The sequence below is a fragment of the Callithrix jacchus genome, chromosome 17 (assembly GCF_049354715.1).
Source record: "Callithrix jacchus isolate 240 chromosome 17, calJac240_pri, whole genome shotgun sequence".
NCBI classification, from domain to species: domain Eukaryota; kingdom Metazoa; phylum Chordata; class Mammalia; order Primates; family Cebidae; genus Callithrix; species Callithrix jacchus.
The window spans coordinates 20,364,774-20,386,138 of NC_133518.1; the positions used below are offsets into that span (position 1 = coordinate 20,364,774).

At 35.5% G+C, this 21,365-nt stretch overlaps 1 long non-coding RNA gene across 1 annotated transcript in view; it reads left to right on the top strand.

The window, feature by feature from the left end:
* Positions 1-21,365, top strand: part of LOC144579879 (uncharacterized) — a 487,785-nt gene that overhangs the window by 221,787 nt on the left and 244,633 nt on the right. The gene's annotated exons all lie outside the window — the stretch shown is intronic.

Sequence of the window (21,365 nt, forward strand, 5' to 3'; positions counted from 1 at the left end):
AAGAGTATAGAGGAATTACAGGGCAAGACCAGTTCTGCCATCAAGAAGCTTAGGATTTTGTTGTTAGGATAGAATTCAGCATGCCACTTAATCAGTTTGTATGTCAGAAATGGTTAGTACCTAGCGGATTTCCTACATTGGACCAAATGTACAGGTTATGGGGAAAGCAGAATACAGAGGAATGACACATTTGTTCTTTCTTCAAGAAGCTTTCAAGTATTAACTGTGGCAAGTCCAGAATTCATAGCTTTTTTTTTTTCAAAATCTGTACATAGATAAAATTCCAGGGTAGAACCAGAGAATTAAGATGGAGATAAAAGAAAGACTATAAGATGTACATTTCAGTAGTCAAATAGATATTGTGCACAAAGGAAAATAATGAGTAAATACTACTTACGTTTTCACACTGAAGTTACTGTAGAAGGAGGATACAACCAACTGAAATAGAAATAGAGGAGACAAGTGTTTTTTGAGGAAAGCAATACTTTTTGTTTGTGACACATTGAGTTAAAAATGATGGTGAGTTACAAAGTAGAAAGCTAAATGATGCAAATGATAAATTAACTGGAGTAAATGGTAGAGATTTAGACTCTGAATGGATCCGTAAAAATGAAAGCTTACATAGTAAGAATAACCCCTGAAGGGAGAAGACAACATCTTCTCTAAGAAGTAAGTTTTGGAGGATTCAAGAGACAGAAACGTGGATCAAGGAAACATAAAGCCAAATCACCTATGAAATGTTGTCTACATAAAAGCTAATGAAATGTTAATATTAATTACTTTTGAAATGTCAAACATCACTTTTTTATGCAAACTCATTCTTTTAATATTGAAGAACAAAAATTAGGTAAGAAATAAAATGAAAGAAAGAATAGGAGGAAGAAGGGAAGGAAGAAAAGAAGGAAAAAAGGAAGGACAGAAGGAAAAAAGGAAGGAAGGTCATTTTATCAAAAGTAGATGTCGACATTTTAATTAGCAGACATGCCTTACTCTTCTAACTCGAGTCCTGAACACCACATACCTGTAAATTAAATGTGATTGGTTTGTCATGGTGAGGCTGAATAGTCAATATCCCTCTTGGCAAAAGTAACGTTATCTGGTCAACTCTAACATACTACCTGATCTTGTCATAATTGAGTATTTTGAAACCAAATATCAGAAAACTCATAACATGGAGATAGCTTTTATATTGTGTGTTTGAAATGTGAGCAATCATTACCATTATATATATAAAAAAGGTTGGTACACTAAAAGTTTCTGCTGTTTTATATGAAGATTTTCTTCACGTATAGATTTTTGCTATATCTTGGTTTTGGTTGTTTCTTTCTGGGTTCCTTTACTTAATCATGCTTTGGTTTTACCTATTAGTTTTATTAATATTAGTAATAGTATTATGTTTCATTAATTTTGTTAGTTTCCAGGAATTTGCAGTTTATTAAAAAGTATTCCACTATTGCGTGTGCATTTTTGCAGAAATAAAAACGTTCAGTATCAAATATGGCAGCCATCATCTTATATTTTCCTTAACATTTCCAATTATTCAATTACTCACTTTGTGGCAAATACTATTTTAAGTGTTTTATGTGCACTAATTTACTTTATGCATAAGACAATGTTATAAGGTATGTGTGGTCATTCTACCATTGTTTGAAGATGAGAAAAATGCGTCATAGAGCAGTTAGGTAATCTACCTTGACCATACCTGTATAAAATTCCAAATGATTTCTCAAGACTGAGACTTAAAAACGTAAGATGATATTTTTGGTTATTACTGACCTGAAACCATAAGAGAACCTGAAATGTTGGTCTATCCTATGTTTCTGTTAGTTTTTCTTTCCCAGTCTCATCTTCACTTCATAAAATTTGTCATCATTTCATATTTTTCCTATTAAATAAACAAGACTATTTATTCCAACTTGTTTATTTCTCATATTTTGAATTATATTCTAGACTTTATGATTAGTTTTGGGCATTTGATATGAAGTAAAATAAAGTAACTAATATTTTGCTTGTATGGTTCAAACATTTGATTTTCTGCTAGTGTGAAACAATAATAGAAGAATATTTAACACAAAACATTCTGTTTTTAACAAGAAACATTTAAAATTTGTAGAACTGATAATTACTAAATACTGATTTTGCAGGCATTTTTCAAGAACTGATACATTAGAAATTATGATTTGATAAAATGCAAGTGCCTGATTAGCTTTCTAATATCAATTGTTTTTTTGTTATGAATCATTATTAAATTTAGTTCTGGTCTAAAATAAGTCTATAGAAGATTCACTCTGAAGTATTTCTCTGCAATTGCAGCCCTAAAGGAAATATATTGTGCCTTCTCTGAGCTTGAGTTTGTGATTGTTTTAAAATCTGCTAATAAAAGACTTTTACAAGTACTTACCATCATCCCCTGTTCCCTATTAGGAGAAGTCTTTAATTTTCTGTGTAAATATCTGGAAGAATTTAAGTGCCTTGTTAGCACATTATTTTCTCCTTGGGAATTTTCTGCTCAAAATACCTCTTTTCTATTGGTTAAGCAGTTTTATAAAAGGAAAATAATTTTGTGGCCCTTCTGGTCAGAAGAAATAAAGATTATAAGATCCCTTTTATCCTCTGCCTGGATTTTGTTCTCTAATGAAAGGATTCTTCAGCAATTTGCTCATTCTTTATTTCCCTTCACTGCTTAGGCCACTGGCGAGCAATGGTGTGGATCCTGCATTTTAGGCATCTTGCCACTTACCTCATTAACAGGACATCTAGAAAGAATGGTAACCTCTTAAAGGCATACTTTCTTTAAAAAACGTAAACAAGAAAGGCCGAGCCATGATGACTCACCTGTATAGTTCCAGCACTTTGTACGGTCAAGACTCACTTCTATAATGTATAGACTCACCTCTATAATCCTCACTTGAGCCCAGGAATTTGAGACTGGACTGGGAAAAATGGTGAAACCCTGTCTCTACAAAAAATGCAAAATACAAAAATTAGCCAGTCATGGTGGTACGCGGCTGTAGTTCCAGCTACTCAAAGGCGGGGGTGGGAGAATCACTTAATCTCTAGGCGTGGAGGTTGCAGTGAGCTCAGATCATGCCAGTGCATCCAGCCTGGAAGACAGCAAGACTTTGTCAAAAACAAAACAAAACACTCCCAAAACAAAAATCAAAACAGAATATTTCACGTTTCATCTAAATAGGACTGTTTGTAAGTAGAAATATGCCACCACTTTCACAACATTGGAAAACAGTCTCTGTGACTAAAGTGTTTGTGGCTTTCTAATAAAAATAAATATTGGCAGGGCGCGGTGGCTCAAGCCTGTAATCCCAGCACTTTGGGAGGCCGAGATGGGTGGATCATGAGGTCAAGAGATCGAGACCATCCTGGTCAACATGGTGAAACCTCATCTCTACCAAAAATACAAAATATTAGCTGGGCATCATGATGCATGCCTGTAATCCCAGCTACTCAGGAGGCTGAGGCAGGAGAATTGCTTGAACCCAGGAGGCGGAGGTTGCGGTGAGCCGAGATCACGCCATTGCACTCCAGCCTGGGTAACAAGAGTGAAACTCTGTCTCTAAATAAATAAATAAATAAATATTTAGGTGAAAGGCCACTGATCATTTCCTCAACTCTTCTGTCTTACAATTGTCACTCATTTAGACCAGGTTACTGTTATTTTCTTTTAAATTAGTAAAATTATGATCTAATACTTGTAGCTCACTTCCAGGTGTGGTGGCTCATGCCTGCAATCCTGGCACTTTGGGAGGCTGAGGGGAGGTTGGATCACCTGAGGTGAGGAGTTCAAGACCAGCTTGGCCAACATGGTGAAATTCTACCTCTACTAAAAATACAAAAATCAGCTGGACCTGGTGGCAGGCACCTGTAATCCCACCTACTCAGTAGGCTGAGTAGGAGAATCAATTGATCCCAGGAGGCAGAGGTTGCAGTGAGCTGAGATCGCACCATTGCAATCCAGTCTGGGCCACAAGAGTGCAACTCCATCTCAATAAATAAATAAATAAGTAAATAAAATATTAATAATACTGGTAGCTGAGACATTATTCTTATTCTTCCTAAGCTATTTTTTTACTCCCAATATGATATCTTTGAGATAATATATATTTAAAATAAAATATGATTATAATTTTAATGTTATATAAATATTGTTGCTTTAATACCGTTCACAAATTCTAACAATTTAGGAAATGTATAAAGATTGTTTAATCATATTTTCTTAATCCTAAGGGGAAAAAAGTCACAAAAACACACTGTTTATCTCCACTGTTTATATGAAGGTTAAATTAGAAACAATGCTGTAATACTATAATTAGAATATAATTAAACATTTTAAGATAGGTATAAAGTTAGGTAATATTTCACAGTCATTACAAAATAATTCACTATCTAAAGAGTTTTTAAAAAGAAAAGCATAAATGGTATGAAAAAGAATTTTAAATAATATGAACTTTATTCAAATTAAAACATACATGTACATTAAAGAATAAAAAACTTCTATGTGTAATCTGAATAAGATATAATGAGTGATGCACACAGTGTTTGTAAACTTTGCATTAAATATACAATGTCATTTTTAAGCAAAGTTGAAAAACCAAAGTTTTCTAACATTGAGGCAGCAAGTGTGTATGTTTTTATATTATTGTATTCAAAATTGCCTCATGAAACAAAGATCATCGTTGATCTGAAAAAATGTCTCCTAAAATAGGAAATGGTTACACCTCATCCCATAATTTTTTTCTTGTGATATACTATTGGGTTATTATATATGATGTCACTTGATATATTATTATTTTATATAAACCACTTTTCTAATTATGGATATATGATCAGAAGTTTCAGCAGTTAGAATACTACTTTTATGCATGTTACTAAGTTCAACTTTCATTATTTAGCTGTAATGTTATAAATTAGATTGAAAAATTATTCAAAGTGCCATTATCTTCGGACTTTATTGATAAGGCTAGAAATGTGGTAGCTAGCCATTGGGAAAGTGTTTTTGCCAACACTAATAATGATGGGGATAAGTTTAGAGGATAGATAGCAAACATATGAGTTATAATTTATTTCACAAGAAAAAAAACCCACATATGAAGGAGGATGCCTTAGTCATAGGTAGGTGGCAAAGTCACTTTATACAGAGGAAGCAATATTCTTTACACAATTTTACAACTTTGTGCTGACGGGGACTGTGTGTAGAAAGGTGAGTTATGCCACCAGTCAAAGGCTTACTTTGCTCTAACCTAATCTTTCTAGAAATGTTCCAGCATATTTTGATGAGATGAAATAAAATATGATAAACATATCACTTCTCTCCTCTCTGTGACATACTTCTAGGTTAAAGACATTTAGAGAAGACACTTCTAGAATCCTACTTCCCGTAGTGTAATTACCATTCTTTTAGACCTAATGAGGGAGCAGAGAATGCATAACATCAATATATATCATTTTTTCTCAGTTTCCAAGAGAAAGATTCCAGGGTATCTCAGATGAACAAGTTGAAACTCAAAGAAGTCTTTCTGAGTCTGCAGGGTTGAGGGAGTTCTGGGTTCAAGGAAGAGACGGGCAATAGAATTACCTTGAATAGTCTGGGAGTAAATCATATAAAGCATAAGATAATCCTGTTGTCTGTTCTAGGTGTGTTCCAGTCTAGCAGTGAAACATTGTTAAGCAAAAGTCTTTGGACTTTTATTTTGTTTACTTTATTTGGTCTAACTCAAGATATTGTGGCTTTGGCCTTTTGGGATTAGTGTTTAAAATTTGCTGTTTGCCACTTATGGATCACAAAATAAATTTAATGGGTGAGAACCACCATTCTTTTTTAATGAAATAGATAAGAAAATAAAATAGCAGAGTGTATTATTGGTAGTATGCATAAACATTTCTTTCTAATGTGTACATGTGTGTGTGACATAATGTAAAAAAGTATATTTTTTTCTTTATACCAGACTTAAAAACATTAAAAGCACTGCCATAGACATGTTGCAATGTCATGAACATCAGTATTGCAGAATCCATGGGGAGTCCCATTTCTGGCCCTAAACCCCTGTGGTCCTTGGCACCTTTGCTTGAGTTTTGCTTAGGCCTGCTGGGCTCTTTCCACCCACTCGGCCTGGCAGGCTTCACTCAGCTCATGCTACCACCATGGATACCATGCCTGCCAAGGCATGGAGTGGTGAGGGGGATATGAGTGAACAAGCGTGGGATGTGGCCACTGAGCATAGTCAGGGACATCAACTGCTGCAGCAGGGCAGACAGCTTCAGGTGCCATCATGGGCACTGGCTCTTTGCAAGGTTGTGACTAGACCAAGTGCACTGCAAGCAGCTTCCACAGCTGCCATCAGGGAATGCAGTGGTTCCCAGAAGCTTGGAGACTCCAGGAATTGCAGGGTCACAAAGAGGGAGTCACAGTCCTGGCTTGGGGAGCTCCCAGGTCTGGGCTCCCGGAAGGGCTGCATGTCTTCTCTTCACCTCTAACATGACACACAATGGCCATATTTCAGCCCTGTTTGTGTTACAGCTCATTTAGCCCTGCTATTCAACAGGTCCTGAGTTCTTGTCATGCGTCCAGGAAAAATGAGGCATATGGACAAGTAGAGGGTGAGCAAGGCAAAGAGAAGCTTTATTGAGTGACAGTATAGCTCAGAGGAGGCCTTTGAGTGGGTAGTTCCTCTATGCCACTGGTCGCGCCAACATCTGCAGCTCTCAGCAGAACAGAGGCCCTGGAGAGCAGGTAGCTCCTCTTTGCAGCTGGTTGTCCCAATGTCTGCTGGTCTCAGTAGAGACGAGGCAATGGAGTATGTAGTCCCTCTCTGCAGCTGGTTGTCCTTTGCATGCTGAGGTCTAGCTAAGCCAGGGATTATGAGCCTCAGAGGGGAGAAAGTGCATTCTAATTGGTCCATATATGGCCATGGGCAGGCCCAAAAAAGGCACTAGAAGTTTTCACTCTGATTGGTGGGACTGGCAGCCAGGCTCCCAGCCTTCAAGCCCTCCCTGACCTGAAGGTGGGCTTCACTGAGGACCCATTCCCTTCTACTCAGGAACCTGTCTGCCTCTTTCTGCCATTCATACTACCCTGACTGTAGGTGCCAGGGTGTACCTGCAGCCAGTGCCTGAGCTGTTCTAAGCCCTCCACATGCTTCCCTTCTATGCTCTTTGGTATCCAAAGCCTAGAGGGGGCTGGGGTGGCAGGAGCCTTGGGTCTCAGCACTGTCCCCAGTGTGTGCACACCTGGCCAACCTGTGACAGCACTCAGGTTCAACCTGACTTTGGTTTGAGATTGGAGTGGACATTGAGAGCAGGGAGAAGCCAGGCAGCAGGAGTAGGCGCTTCCAAAACTTCAAGGGCAGGGGGACCTTCCAGTGCCTCCAAGAATACAGGGATACCTGGGTCCACAGCCATGGTTTGGGTGACTGCAGCTGTGCCTGGGTGTGCAGGGCTTCTTCCTGCTCAATGCAGTGGGAGGTCTGGGTCCACAGCCACAATTTAGGCAGCTGGGGCTGTACTCAGGAGCTCCCACAGGCTCTGTGAAAAATGCAGCCTCAGCTGTGCTCCCTGCTGCATCCAGTGTGATCGCAGTGGCCACTCCAGATGGGCTCTCTCTTCCATCATCAAGTCAAATACAGAAGACATGATCAAACTACTCCATTTGATAAAATATTTAATGTCAAATCTGAAACTTTGGAGAGCAGCCAATGTAAGTCCAAATATGTAGGTACTTAAAGCAGAAACCTTTATATTAGGGCTACGATATCAAGGATAAACACTTGCTAAAAGCTATATTCTTTATCTTATGTATCTTCAACATTCACATAAAGCCATATCCGGTAGAAAAAAAATGTGGCTAGTAATTAATATTGTAGATTGACTCCCCTTGTAATGTGCATTTACTAATATGGAATCCTCACTTTAATTGATTCTTCTGGGAAAATCATGGGTTTATCTAATTATTAAGATACTTCCAGAAATAATAGGGCACTTCAGCTACTGTCTTCCAGAGTAAGATCTTACATTTGTTTTCAAACGCAGAGATTGTTCTAAGATAAAAACATGTACCAGAGTATTTAGATTTAAAATAAGGGCTTTAATTTTTATTGTGTCATTTTCTTCTATATTTTAAGATAATTACCACTAAATAATAGCATAATATCAGAGTCAAAAATTCTAAAAATTTAAAAATCTGTGTAATCAAATATTTTAAAGAAACTACATGCATTCATCTATACCAATAAGAATACAGGCAGGATGTAGTGGCTCATGCCTGTAAACCCAATACTTTGAGAGGCTGAGGTGGATAAATCACGAGGTCAGGAGTTCAAGACCAGCCTGGCCAACATGGTTAAACCACATCTCTACTAAAAATCCTAAAAATACAAAAATTAGCTGTGCACAGTGGTAGGCACCTCTAATCCAATTTTTTTCAGGAGGCTGAGGCAGGAGAATCACTTGAATCTGGGGAGCAGAGGTTGCAGTGAAGCGAGATCATGCCACTGCACTCCAGCCTTGGTGACAGAGTGAGACTCCATGTCAAAAAGAAAGAAAACTACAGGGTAATATCCCTATCATTTAAATATATTAATACATTAGCAATGAAGCAAAGCAACATTTAGAAAAATTTTTAATAATATGAGTAGATAAGAAGAGATGGAAAATACACAAAGTATAAGAAAGACACATTTAGAGGGGACAGGAAGAAGATGGCACGGTAGGAGCAACTCAGGATTACAGCTCTCAGTGAAGATGCAGAGGGTGAATCCAAGCCACATCTCCAGATGGAACTTTGTTGCCCACAGAACGGGGAAATTCCCAGGTGTAGGAGAGACACGGGATGCCAGCACAGCTGTTTCGGCTGGTGTGGCTGTTTTGGCCGGTGCTGCAGAGGAGCGGCACTCTGCACAAAACGCACTGGTCTGGGTGCCCTGTTAAACCAGCAGTCTTAGATTTAGAAGGGCAGATTAGCATATTCATCTGATTAAATGGGACTTGGACAGTGAGCCAGACCAGGAGATTCCCAGGAATGGATGTTTGAGCTGGCGCAGTGGGTAGCTGCATAGGAAATTACACAGATCCCGGTGCCCTATCAGCAGGCGACTGAAACGCCTGGGAGAGAGTCAACCATTCAACTTAAAAAAAAAGGGCTCTGAGGCAGGGAGCCAGGTGATCAGGCTTGGAGGGTCCCACACCCACAGGGACAAACAAAACAGTGATTTGAAACACTCAGGGTTGAGAGTTTCACTGTGGGCACAGCTGAACCCAGGATGGTGCAGCTCGGTGGGGGAGGGGCATCTACCATACAGAGGCATTCTGCCCCTACTGAGGTACACTCCCATCGCTGATGCAGCCTGCCATTGCTGAGGCAACCCGCCATAACAGAGAGACTCCACCAACAGGGCAGAGCCCACCACAGCAGGGCGAAGCCCACGGCAACAGGGTGGAGCCCACGGCAGCAAGGAGGAGCTTCGGCAGGCAAATAGTGACTAGACTGCCTCCTAGCTGGGCAGGTCAGTGCAATAGATACTCATAAAGAAAGCCCAAACTCCCCGAGACAGAGCATCTGAGGAAAAAAAGGGGTTTTATGAGTTCTGCATATCAAAAAACTTACCCATCATGATCAAGTAGGATTCATCCCAGGGATTCAAGGCTGGTTCAACATACGCAAGTCTATAAACATAATTCACCACATAAACAGAACCAAAAACAAAAACCACATGATTAACTCAATTGACGCAGAGAAGGCATTCGACAAAATTCAACAGCCCTTTATGCTAAAAACCCTCAATAAACTCGGTATTGATGGAACGTATCTCAAAGTAATAACAGCTATTTACGACAAACCAACAGCCACTATCATACTGAATGGGCAAAAACTGGAAGCATTCCCTTTGAAATCTGGCACTAGACAAGGATGACCTCTCTCACCACTGCTATTCAATATAGTACTGGAAGTTCTAGCCAGAGCAATCAGGCAAGAAAAAGAAATAAAGGATATTCAAATAGGAAAGGTGGAAGCCAAATTGTCTCTATTTGCAGATGACATGAGAGTATACCTAGAAGACCCCCATTGTCTCAGCCCAAAAACTCCTGAAACTGATAAGCAACTTCAGCAAAGTCTCAGGATATAAAATCAATGTGCAAAAATCACAAACATTCCTATACACGAATAACAGACTTAAAGAAAGCCAAATCAAGAACGAACTGCCATTCACAATTGCTACAAAAAGAATAAAATACCTAGGAATACAACTTACAAGGAACGTAAGGGACCTCTTCAAGGAAAACTACAAACCACTGCTCAACGAAAAAAGAGAGGACACAAACAGATGGAGAAACATTCCATGTTCATGGTTAGGAAGAATCAATATCGTGAAAATGGCTATACTGCCCAAAGTAATTTACAGAATCAATGCTATCCCCATCAAGCTACCATTGACTTTCTTCACAGAACTGGAGAAACCACCATGAACTTCATATAGAACCAAAAGAGAGCACGCATATCCAAGTCAATTCTAAGCAAAAAGAACACTGCGGGAGGCATCACATTACCAGACTTCAAACTATGCTACAAGGCTACAGTAATCAAAACAGTATGGTACTGGTACCAAAACAAAGATATAGACCTATGGAACAGAACAGAGGCATCAGAGTCCATACAACATATCTACAACCATACAATCTTTGAAAAACCTGACAAAAACAAGCAATGGGGAAAGGATTCCCTGTTTAACAAATGGTGTTGGGAAAACTGGCTAGCCATGTGCAGAAAGCAGAAACTGGACCCCTTCCTGACACCTTACACAAAATTAACTGCAGATGAATTGAAGACTTAAACATAAGACCTGGCACCATAAAAACCCTAGAAGAAAACCTAGGCAAAACCATTCAGGACATAGGAGTAGGCAAGGACTTCATGACCAAACACCAAAAGCATTGGCAACAAAAGCCAAAATAGACAAATGGGACCTAATGAAACTCCACAGCTTCTGCACGGCAAAAGAAACAGTCACTAGAGTGAATCGGCAACCAACAGAATGGGAAAAATTTTTTTGCAGTTTACCTATCTGACAAAGGGCTGATATCCAGAATTTACAAATAACTCAAACAGATTTACAGGAAAAAAACAAGCCCATTCAAAAATGGGCAAAGGATATGAACAGATACTTTAGAAAAGAAGACATACATGAGGCCAACAAACATGAAAAAATGCTCATCATCACTGGTCATCAGAGAGATGCAAATCAAAACCACATTGAGATACCACCTCCAGTTAGAATGGCGATCATTAAAAAATCTGGAGACAACAGATGCTGGAGAGGATGTGGAGAAAAAGGAACACTTTTACACTGTTGGTGGGAGTGTAAATTAGTTCAACCATTGTGGAAGACAGTGTGGCGATTCCTCAAAGCCTTAGAAATAGAAATTACATTTGACCCTGCAATCCCATTACTGGGTACATATACAAAGGACTATAAATCGTTCTACTATAAGAACATATGCACACAAATGTTCATGGCAGCACTGTTTACAATAGCAAAGACCTGGAACCAACCCAAATGCCCATCAATGATAGACTGGACTGGGAAAATGTGGCATATATACACCATGGAATATTATGCAGCAATCAAAAATGATGAGTTCATGTCCTTTGTAGGGACATGGATGAACCTGGAAATCATCATTCTCAGCAAACTGACACAAGAACAGAAAATGAAATACCGCATATTCTCACTCATAGGCAGGTGAGGAAAAATGAGAACACATGGACACAGGGAAGGGAGTACTACACACTGGGGTCTATTGGGGGGAATAGGGGAGGGACAGCCTGGGGAGAAATGCCAAATGTGGGTGAAGGGGAGGAAGGCAGCAAAACACACTGCCATGTGTGTACCTATGCAACTATCTTGCATGTTCTTCACATGTACCCCAAAACCTAAAATGCAAAAAAAAAAGAAAGTCACATTTAATTTTAGAAAAAAAGTACTTCATGCATATGTCACATTTAAAGAGGAATTTATGATTTAAAAGATGAAAGATGAGACTTTTTTTTTTATTGCATTTTAGGTTTTGGGGTACATGTGCAGAGCATGCAATACAGTTGCATAGGTACACACATGGCAGTGTGTTCTGTTTGCTTTCACCCCTTCACCCACATTTGGCGTTTCTCCCCAGGCTATCCCTCCCCACCTCCCCCTCCCACTGGCCCTCCCCTATTCCCCCCAATAGACCCCAGTGTTTAGTACTCCCCTTTCTGTGTCCATGTGTTCTCATTTTTCATCACCCGCCTATGAGTGAGAATATGCGGTGTTTCATTTTCTGTTCTTGTGTGAATCTGGAAAGATGAGACTTTAAGACGAAAAACAAAATAAAAATATATCCAATAATGCTTTAAATAGACATTAAGGAAAAAAGCAAAAAGGATTTCATATAATTTAACTATGAATTACAAACACTGAAAGAACAGAAATAGCAAAGTAAAAATCCAGGATGTCAGTGATAGTCTCCAGGAGTCAGAAATTTTAAGAAATATTTATAATGGCAAGTCGATAAAGAATAAAACAAATTTATAAATACTAAAGGATTCTGAAGGTACCTCATCCCTTAATAAAGAAAAAGTAACAATATTAAAACTTAGCTGTCTAAGAAATGTTTCCAAATAATGTCACAAGTGGAGAACATGTGAAATATGTGGGCTTACCACTTTGGAGTGGAAATATAGGAAGGATAAAATGAAAAAAGCAGGAATTTTTTTTTGCACTAGTACCCTGAAAATCTGGTTATAGGGTATTCCATATTGAGATATCTAACACTTACTTTTCTTTGAAGATGTTTTCAGAATCTCTCAAGAAGTCCCCAGCACTGAGCATCTCTCTCCAACAGTTCCTTTACCTGAGAGTCTTACTTCTTCATACAGTGGTGTACATTTATTTCCTCAGTTCTAGGACTTCCCATGGTTCATATCAAGTCTCATTCTTCTAACCTCCCCTCTCTGCTCCAGTTGCCTGAAGTATGTAAAATCTAAAATAATTTCACCTACTCTCAATAAGTTAATGCCTTCACAAAGTTTCCCTACTCCATTTTTCTGAGTTTTTATTATTCTGCAAGTGAGGGAATTTAAGAGTCTTGAAGAGTCCTGGAAGAAACAGATTTCAGTTTCCTTTGACAATCTGTACATTGCAATTTGATATTTTGCTTTTGAACGTTACATCTATTGTATGACCACACCATGCATAAACATAAATTTTAAAGTAAAATTGGAAGAAAAACTGAAATGAATGAGAAGAAAAATAAGCATGATGGTGAGGGAACTTCAAACTAAGTAGAATAAGGCAAACATGACTTGTGTTTTTTTACTATAAAAAAGATAAATTTGAGCAAATGATATTTATCTATAAATATTTGAGGAAATAAGGAGCTATTGAAATACTGATAAGGGATAAAACTGTTTTCAGAAAGCAAACACTTCTGGATGCTTTTTTTTCTCAGTAAAGTGAACATCTTTCTTAGAAATGAAAGAATAAATATTGAATATATAAAAAATAAATGAGTAAATATAATTTAAAAAGATAGTTATCATCATAATAAGTGCTTACTGATGAGAGAAGGGCATTGATTTCTGAGTTAGCTATTTTCCTGTGTCATACTTTCCTGTCATAATTTTTTTATACTAAACATTAAACTGGGTAGAGGGGACACACACCCAAACACACACACACACACACTTTTACTTTCTTACATACGCTACATCTTTGACTGTTTAGGAAACAAGACTTGTTTCTCTGCTCAACGTTTTTGGCTGAATTCAAAGCCTTGAAATATTATTTGGTAATATGTAAACATAACTTTATCAGAATGAATTTCACATTAAAACATTAAAAAGTGCTCTGAATTTATCTGGCTATTTGAAAAAGAAGCAGGGAATTCTAAGTATGTAAACAATGGAAAGTTTAAGTAAAACAGATTTCTTAACCAAGACTGACTTTTTTTAAGTTATCAATATTTCACACTTTATATTTTGTAGTTTTTCATTTGTAAATAAATTTTTCAATTATCCTCATACATTTGTATACATACCAATCATAAAAATAATGCAATTTGTATTTGTGATATAGGGCATTTTTAAATGTTAATTTCTACCAACTTTGAGATTTCTGAAGAGTTTTATGCTTCTGGATCACTTTGTTTTTATAACTCTAGTTTTCTACTAAGTGAGCAGAGTAACTGATAATTGTATTCTGTTACACAGTCCTAATATGAAACCGTATTGAAGATGTGAAATACGTGTCTTACTTATGTCTTTGCCAACAAATATTTAAAATCCATTCCAAAATTTAATGACAATAGAACAAATGTTGCAAAATTGTCAGACATCTTTAAGTGTACACTTACAGTAAGTGTCATATTGTACTGTTGGATAATTTATAAAATGTGTTGATATTTTTGCTTGTTTTCTATTTTACTTATACTCTCTAATTTAGTAACCTATAGAATAAATGAATTGAGAGAGTGGTTACAAAATAACAGTGCACAATAATCTGATTTATTTAAATTGAAGTAGGATTTATAATACATCTAATTTGAGATATTTCTCTTTCACACACTCTCTCTTATTTCATAAAGGGTGGTTTATACTCCAAACTTCAAAGTTATATGTTAACTTTTTACAGTTTTTACATGATGTATGTTATGTTCATATGAGTCAAATGAAATCTGTGAGACTGTGTGAATAAAATACTTTTTTGTGTGTATGACTGTCCTGCTATACAAAGTTCACTTAGATATACATTAGATCCATTATGGGAGTTAATTATTTACAGAAAAAGTTATATTTTAGGTTGACAAAAAAATGATTTTACTCAGATTTACTTCAGCCATTTTGAAAAAGTGAAATGTTTAGAATATAAATATACTTTTGTAAAATTGAATAAAAGATTTATTTAATTTTTATGAATTATATAAAATATTTACTATTTTTATATATTAACTAGCTCTTATAAAAATTAAATAAATATTTTTATAAATCTTAAAAAAATAAGATTTTAATTTTATTTTATAAATTTTACAAAATTTACAAACATTAAAATTTTGGACACGATGTTATTAATATGCAATATGTAAACTATTTAAAAATCAAGAAAATTATTAAAAGTCATCAAATATTCTTATTTATGCTTTATATGTTTCTTAATTTTCATAATGTGCGCACATACACATATAAATCATGAACAGTAGGAAATACAGGTATTACTATATAGAAAAGTAGAATAATTGAAGGAAAATGATAAAGAAATGCCTCTATGGGAGTGAGTATTTTGTTTTCATGTTTACTTGATCTGCTCTGTTTACCTGGATCTTAATTGAACAATCTACACATCAGTATTAAACATTCATGAGTCCCTTAAAAGCAGGTGTTTAGTTTTCCTAGTTCTGAATATGGCAGTTCCAAAAGAAATTCATAGAAAAGTAAAGCTCTCATAAGAAAGTATGTCTTTTAAACATGTTTAATGAGTTTTCAAGGTTTTCACTGAATTTCACCAAAGTTGAGCTATTAACCAAAAGACCTGCTTGGCTTTGAAGACCACTTTTAACAATTACTTTCTGGCTTGTCCAGTTTCAAATAAAATTGAAATAGAAAATATACCAGTAAAATTTAAAATTGTGACCAAATTATCTCAGTTTCTTTGGTATTTATTGCTCTAATATCCATCAGGGGATAATCACTGGAATATGTCAAAGAGCATTTATAGAGGTTTCTTTATAATTTAGAATTAAAGTATTAGTTTACTTAGGTGATCATTTTCAAGCACAATGAACACAAGGAGATCTTAGCATTTAATACTTTAATATTTTTATCATTATTTTAACAAGTTGTTAGAATCTCTAAGTTTTTGTCATTGTATCATGTAATATTGAGCAAATTAAAATAGAATAATATCAATTATTATTTTTAATAATATCAATTATAATTTTCAATTTAAATTAGTGCTTTAAAAGCTAGATTTGTTTTGGGAAATAGATATAAAAACATGGATTTATATCTGTGTAAACATATGCATTTTTGTACATATAAGTATAAAATTGTGATATATTCATATAAACATATACTACAAAACATATGTTACCAAAAATTATGAGCTTGAACACTGAGTCCATTTTAAATAAATGTGATTACTCCTTTTCTCCAACCTTGTATTGTTACCCATTACATATAGCAGGCTATTGCCATACTGAACCCATTGCTAGAAAAACTCACAGGCTGAGAAATCAATAAATGATAAATACAATGACCAAAACCCTTCATTGACTCTTCTCCCCATATACAAACTTTTTTTTTCTTATTTGTAGACATCCAGAACCATTTGGCTGTGGTGAAGTCACCCATCACTATCTCTGAGTGGTCTCTTATTATTTACTTATTTTAGACCTACTTAATCTTATAAAAATGTACTTATTTATTTTAATTACAAATAAACTAAGGTCCTGTTGTAAAATTATTTATGATTCACAACTTCTATAAAAGTAATACAAGGTTTCCACGATTACCCTAGCTGGTTTTTGTTTAAAGACCATGTACATTTTTATAGAATACTGGAATAAGAAATAAAACACTTGAGTTAAAATTCTCATTCTCAAAATATAATGATTGGTTAATTACATCTTTGTGAACCTAGTCTTTCTTTCCTGTAAGATCAAGTGGCTTTTACTAGATAATTTTTAATCAAAACACTTACAGAAAATCATGAAAATGAGAGCCCAAAACAAAAATCCCCAACATTAGGATCTTGATAAATACAATATAGTTGATAGTCTGGTCCTCAACACAAACTTCAGAATTTATATTATATGCAGCATATGCTGGGAACCACACTCCTAATGTTATGGCATGAACTATTACATCAGAAAATGTTATAAATATGTTGACAATAAAAATATAAATATGCCTAGGCAAAATATCTGAATTTAAAGTACCATATTTTATAATATTCTTCCAGTGTTTTAGGGTTATGCCTATTTTTTTTATACTTTTCTACTTTGTGTTTAATAAAATGATTACAGTTTTCTTTATCATCTGACAAAACTATGCTATTTTTTGAAAACGTTATTTTGATGTTCTAATTAATATATATCAATGTGATATTATTCTGATTATTTTTTGACTTATCCTTAAACCAGCATAAACTGAGAGAATCCTCAGATATATAATCATAAAGTAAAGCAATCATTTATTATTAGCTGGGTTTTTTATTGTTGTTGTTGTTTTATTTTTGTTTGCGTGTTTTTTTGTTTGTGTGTCTCACTCTGTCGCCCAAGCTGGAGTGCAGTGGCCTAATCTCAGCTCACTGCAACTTCTGCCTGGCTAATTTTTGTATTTTTAGTAGAGATGGGATTTTGTCATGTTGGCCAGGCTGGTCTCTAACTCCTGAACTCAAGTGATCTACCCACCACAGCCTCTGAAAGTGCTGGGATTTCAGGTGTGAGCCACTGCACCTAGTCTATTAGCTGGGTTTTGCCTTAACCCTATGGCAGAGCTCCAGTGTGCTTAGCTGGTACACAATGAAGGCACCTTTCTCCTATCCTGGGCAGTCTAAAATATGATAATTCTTTAATTGAAATTCTAATATAAGTTTCATGTTTATTTCCTGATTTGTTTTACACCAATTATTGTTTACTCAACTGCCATTTGTTGGCACCATTCTTAACAGTAGGAAAAAAAAAATGATAAACTTTTCCCTTCATGTTGCTTGCATTGTAGTGGGGGAAGAGGTCAGATAGACATGTAAGCAAATAAAAAAATGATTATATTACATAGTAAGGAAATAATAAAGTCCAATGCTTGAATTCTTAATGGAGAGCTAAGAAGTGAGGGAAGTTGTAATGATTGATGCAAACATATCCTTTATATCAGAATTTAGCTCATCAACTCTTAATAAACTAGAGCTTTAGCTCATTATTCCTAGACCATTGAGCTTGGGATATTAGACAAATAGAAGGGTGTTGTAGGAAGCAACATTTAAAGTATAAAATATGTATGGATAAGTGGAGAGAGAGGAAAAAAAGAATACATGAATTAAAAAAATAAAGATTAGTAGGGTTTACTTCTAAAAGGAAAAGGCCTAGATATATGTCTCCTTCAGGGTGGTGGAAATTAAAAAGTAAGAAAGAGAATCAATTCTAACTAAGGGGACATAAGAAATTAAGAAGCATTTTCATAAGAAATTAATAAGCATCTCTCATGGGAAAATGGGCCATGCTATTATTTCCATTATTTCTTTCATCTTAATAGAAAAATGTGGTACCTGCAAAAATAAAGTAAAAATAATTAAAAAGAAGGAAATCAAAGAACATGGCCACCATTCTTCACCACCCTGGTTATGTTGGAGGAAACCTCAAAAAAGACCACAAATATATAATCCCCAAACTGAGCTTAGCATACCAACATTACCCTTTGTCATGACAGCTCAAAGATTTTACTATCCTGAAACCTGAATAAGCCTTCTCCCTGAAGATAGGACAACTTGAGACTGGGAGAGGATGATGTGAAGGAGTCTTGCATGCTCTCTAGAAATTTAACGAAGATTCTATTTTAAAGGAGTTATAATGTCTGATACATAATCTAGCAGTAACAAATCCACTTGGGATACAATCATCAAATTGTTTTTTTTTTATTTGAGCAAAAATACCATACTCCTAGTCATACCAGATGGAGGAAAAATGAAAGATGATTCCCTTTAGTCTTTACAATTATACTTCTTATTCTTTATTGGGTGAAATATAGAACTTAAATATCTGTTGTTAAAATATGCCTCACACAAGTCTATTCACACTTAATACTTTTAATAATAGCTTTTATTATGTGTAACACTTTAAACCTGATTATTATATATTAGAGTCACCTTGAAGTATACATTTTATATATATAAACTTCTGTAATTTTCAAGCATGCATGCATAGACACAGACACACACATGCACAAACACACACACCTTATATATAGTTTATAATTATTCAAATTTTATACACAAAAATCCCTTGGGCTCAGTGTACAGGTAATGCAATTACCAAGTTTTGAAAACACTATAAGGAATGGAACCAGAACTGAAATCCAGGTCTTATTTCAAAGCCTCTCTGCGTTTTACTGACTAAAATTCTCAGACATGATGGCAATGATAATCCCATATCTTTTATAGCATCCTTTACTTTAGAAAGCATTTTTATTTCTTTTATGTCAGGTAATCACATCATCAGCTCTGAGTAGGTAGTACAAGCATTTTATTCCCATTTGACAGGAAAATAATTTTGAATATAAAAGTGCTATACAAATATTATGTAGTATTATTGGTATCTGTGAAAAATAAACATGAGTGGCAGACAATTGAAACACAATATTTACCACACAATTCTTCTATTTTCTATTATAAAATCCCGTTGATTTTCGCAGGATGTTTAGGACTAAGTTGACAGTATGATTTAGTGATGAAATACCTTCCAAGTTGATGGTAAAGTTGTAACAAGAATGAAATATGTAAGTACCAACATTTACACCTAAAACTTAGTTGTTAAAATGAAATGTTTCTTCAGGACACCAAGCTCCATTGCTTTAAAATACGTTTTTATTTTTCACACAATGCAATCTTTTAGAATTCCTGAAGTTAAATGAAGCATAGATTGGGGACATCCACCATTCTCATCACAGCTGCTACAACATCATGGAGCACATTGCAAGCTCAATGGGAGAGAAATTAACTGCCCATCTGTGCAGTGTATAGTTTTTGGATTCTCATGCTTGATTAGAAGGAGAGTTTTTAAGTATGTGATAATCCAACCATTTCATAGAGATTTTGTGTGAAATGTGGACATGAACTATAAAATATAAGACCTTTCCTTTACCTGAAATCCTATAAAGGCAAGTAGAACCTACTTCAAGAATAAGTTAAAATATTGCAATTTAACAAAATATTTTAGAGAACTAGTATCTCTGAATCAGATAGTTAAGGATAAACAGCCTCAACATTATCATTTGAGGGACATTAAATATGGGCCTTTCAGGGTACAGGGATAAAGTAACAGCTCTAATATGGGAAGAAAGTTATTTTTTATTTTTCATGACAAAATGCAAATGCAGCCTGGGAATTGGATAGTTTGTATACAGCTTTGCTGGTCTGCATTAAAAAATTATCATCAAATCATGCATGTATTTTGTCCTAGTGTACAGAAATCAGTGGACTTTTAGCAGTAAAGATGTAGAAAAAATAGTTAAAATTTGGTAGTGATCATAAAAATCAATCATCAATGTAATAAGATTATTTTGGACTTAAAATTATTGAGATAATTTAAAATTATTTCTAGTCTACACAGTGTATAGTCTGAATAAGGGCTAGGAGATGGTGAAGTAAATGTGTAGCATATTCACATTGAATCAGTCTTTCTCATTTGTCATTTGTGTACTTCATGGAGCAGAAACATAAAACTTTAAAAAATGCAAAAGATAAGAGAGAGATAGACATTCTAAGCCAAAAAGTACACTCTTTACTTTGCAACCAATAGCAGAGAGGTGAAGCTACTTGGCAAGATATTGCATATCATGCAGATATAACCTAAAAATTAATTCGTTATTTAGGCGATTTTCAGCCTCTCATGGAAAATAAAAAAGCTGAAAATAATAGTTCTTTTAATATAGTAAACATTCAAATTATCTCTAAATGTCAGCTCATTTCCATCTAAATTTAAGGGTGAATTTTAGAAGAAAATGAGATGCAGCTTTGCTATAACAGAAGCTAGGGCCATAAGTTATGGAAAACAAGAAATGGATGAGAATAGGGATAAACCAGCCAGTCAAGTGAACTTTGAATTTAATTTAGAAAATGTGCTTTATCAGCCAGTTTTTTATTAAAAAAATAGTGTTTACTATTTATTCAAAATTTAGTGACTTATTACAATAAGCTTTTGTTCTCATTTTTACCAGTCTGTATATGGGAAGAGGCTGGCTAATCTCACCTGAGTTTGGATGGTTAGCTCTCTTTCAAGCAGTGGTTCGGTTCAGCTTCGTTTCATCTGTGTGTTAGCCCCAAGTCTATGAAATGTTTCTTCCATCTTCCTTAGTTAGAAGTACCCAAGGCATGTTTTCTTCTAGAACAGCAGGAGTTCAAGGTCCAAGATAACCTATGCAAGCACATTTTAAGTTCTCTGAAGATACCACAACCACTCATAATCCACTAGCCGAAGCAAGTCTCATGGCCTATCTCCAAGTTACAGAAGCAGAAAAATACACTCTGCTATTATGAGAGGAGGTGTAAAAGGCATTCCGAACAGGAGGGCTATTGGAAATGAAGTCATAATATACTGCAGAGGAAAGCACAGAA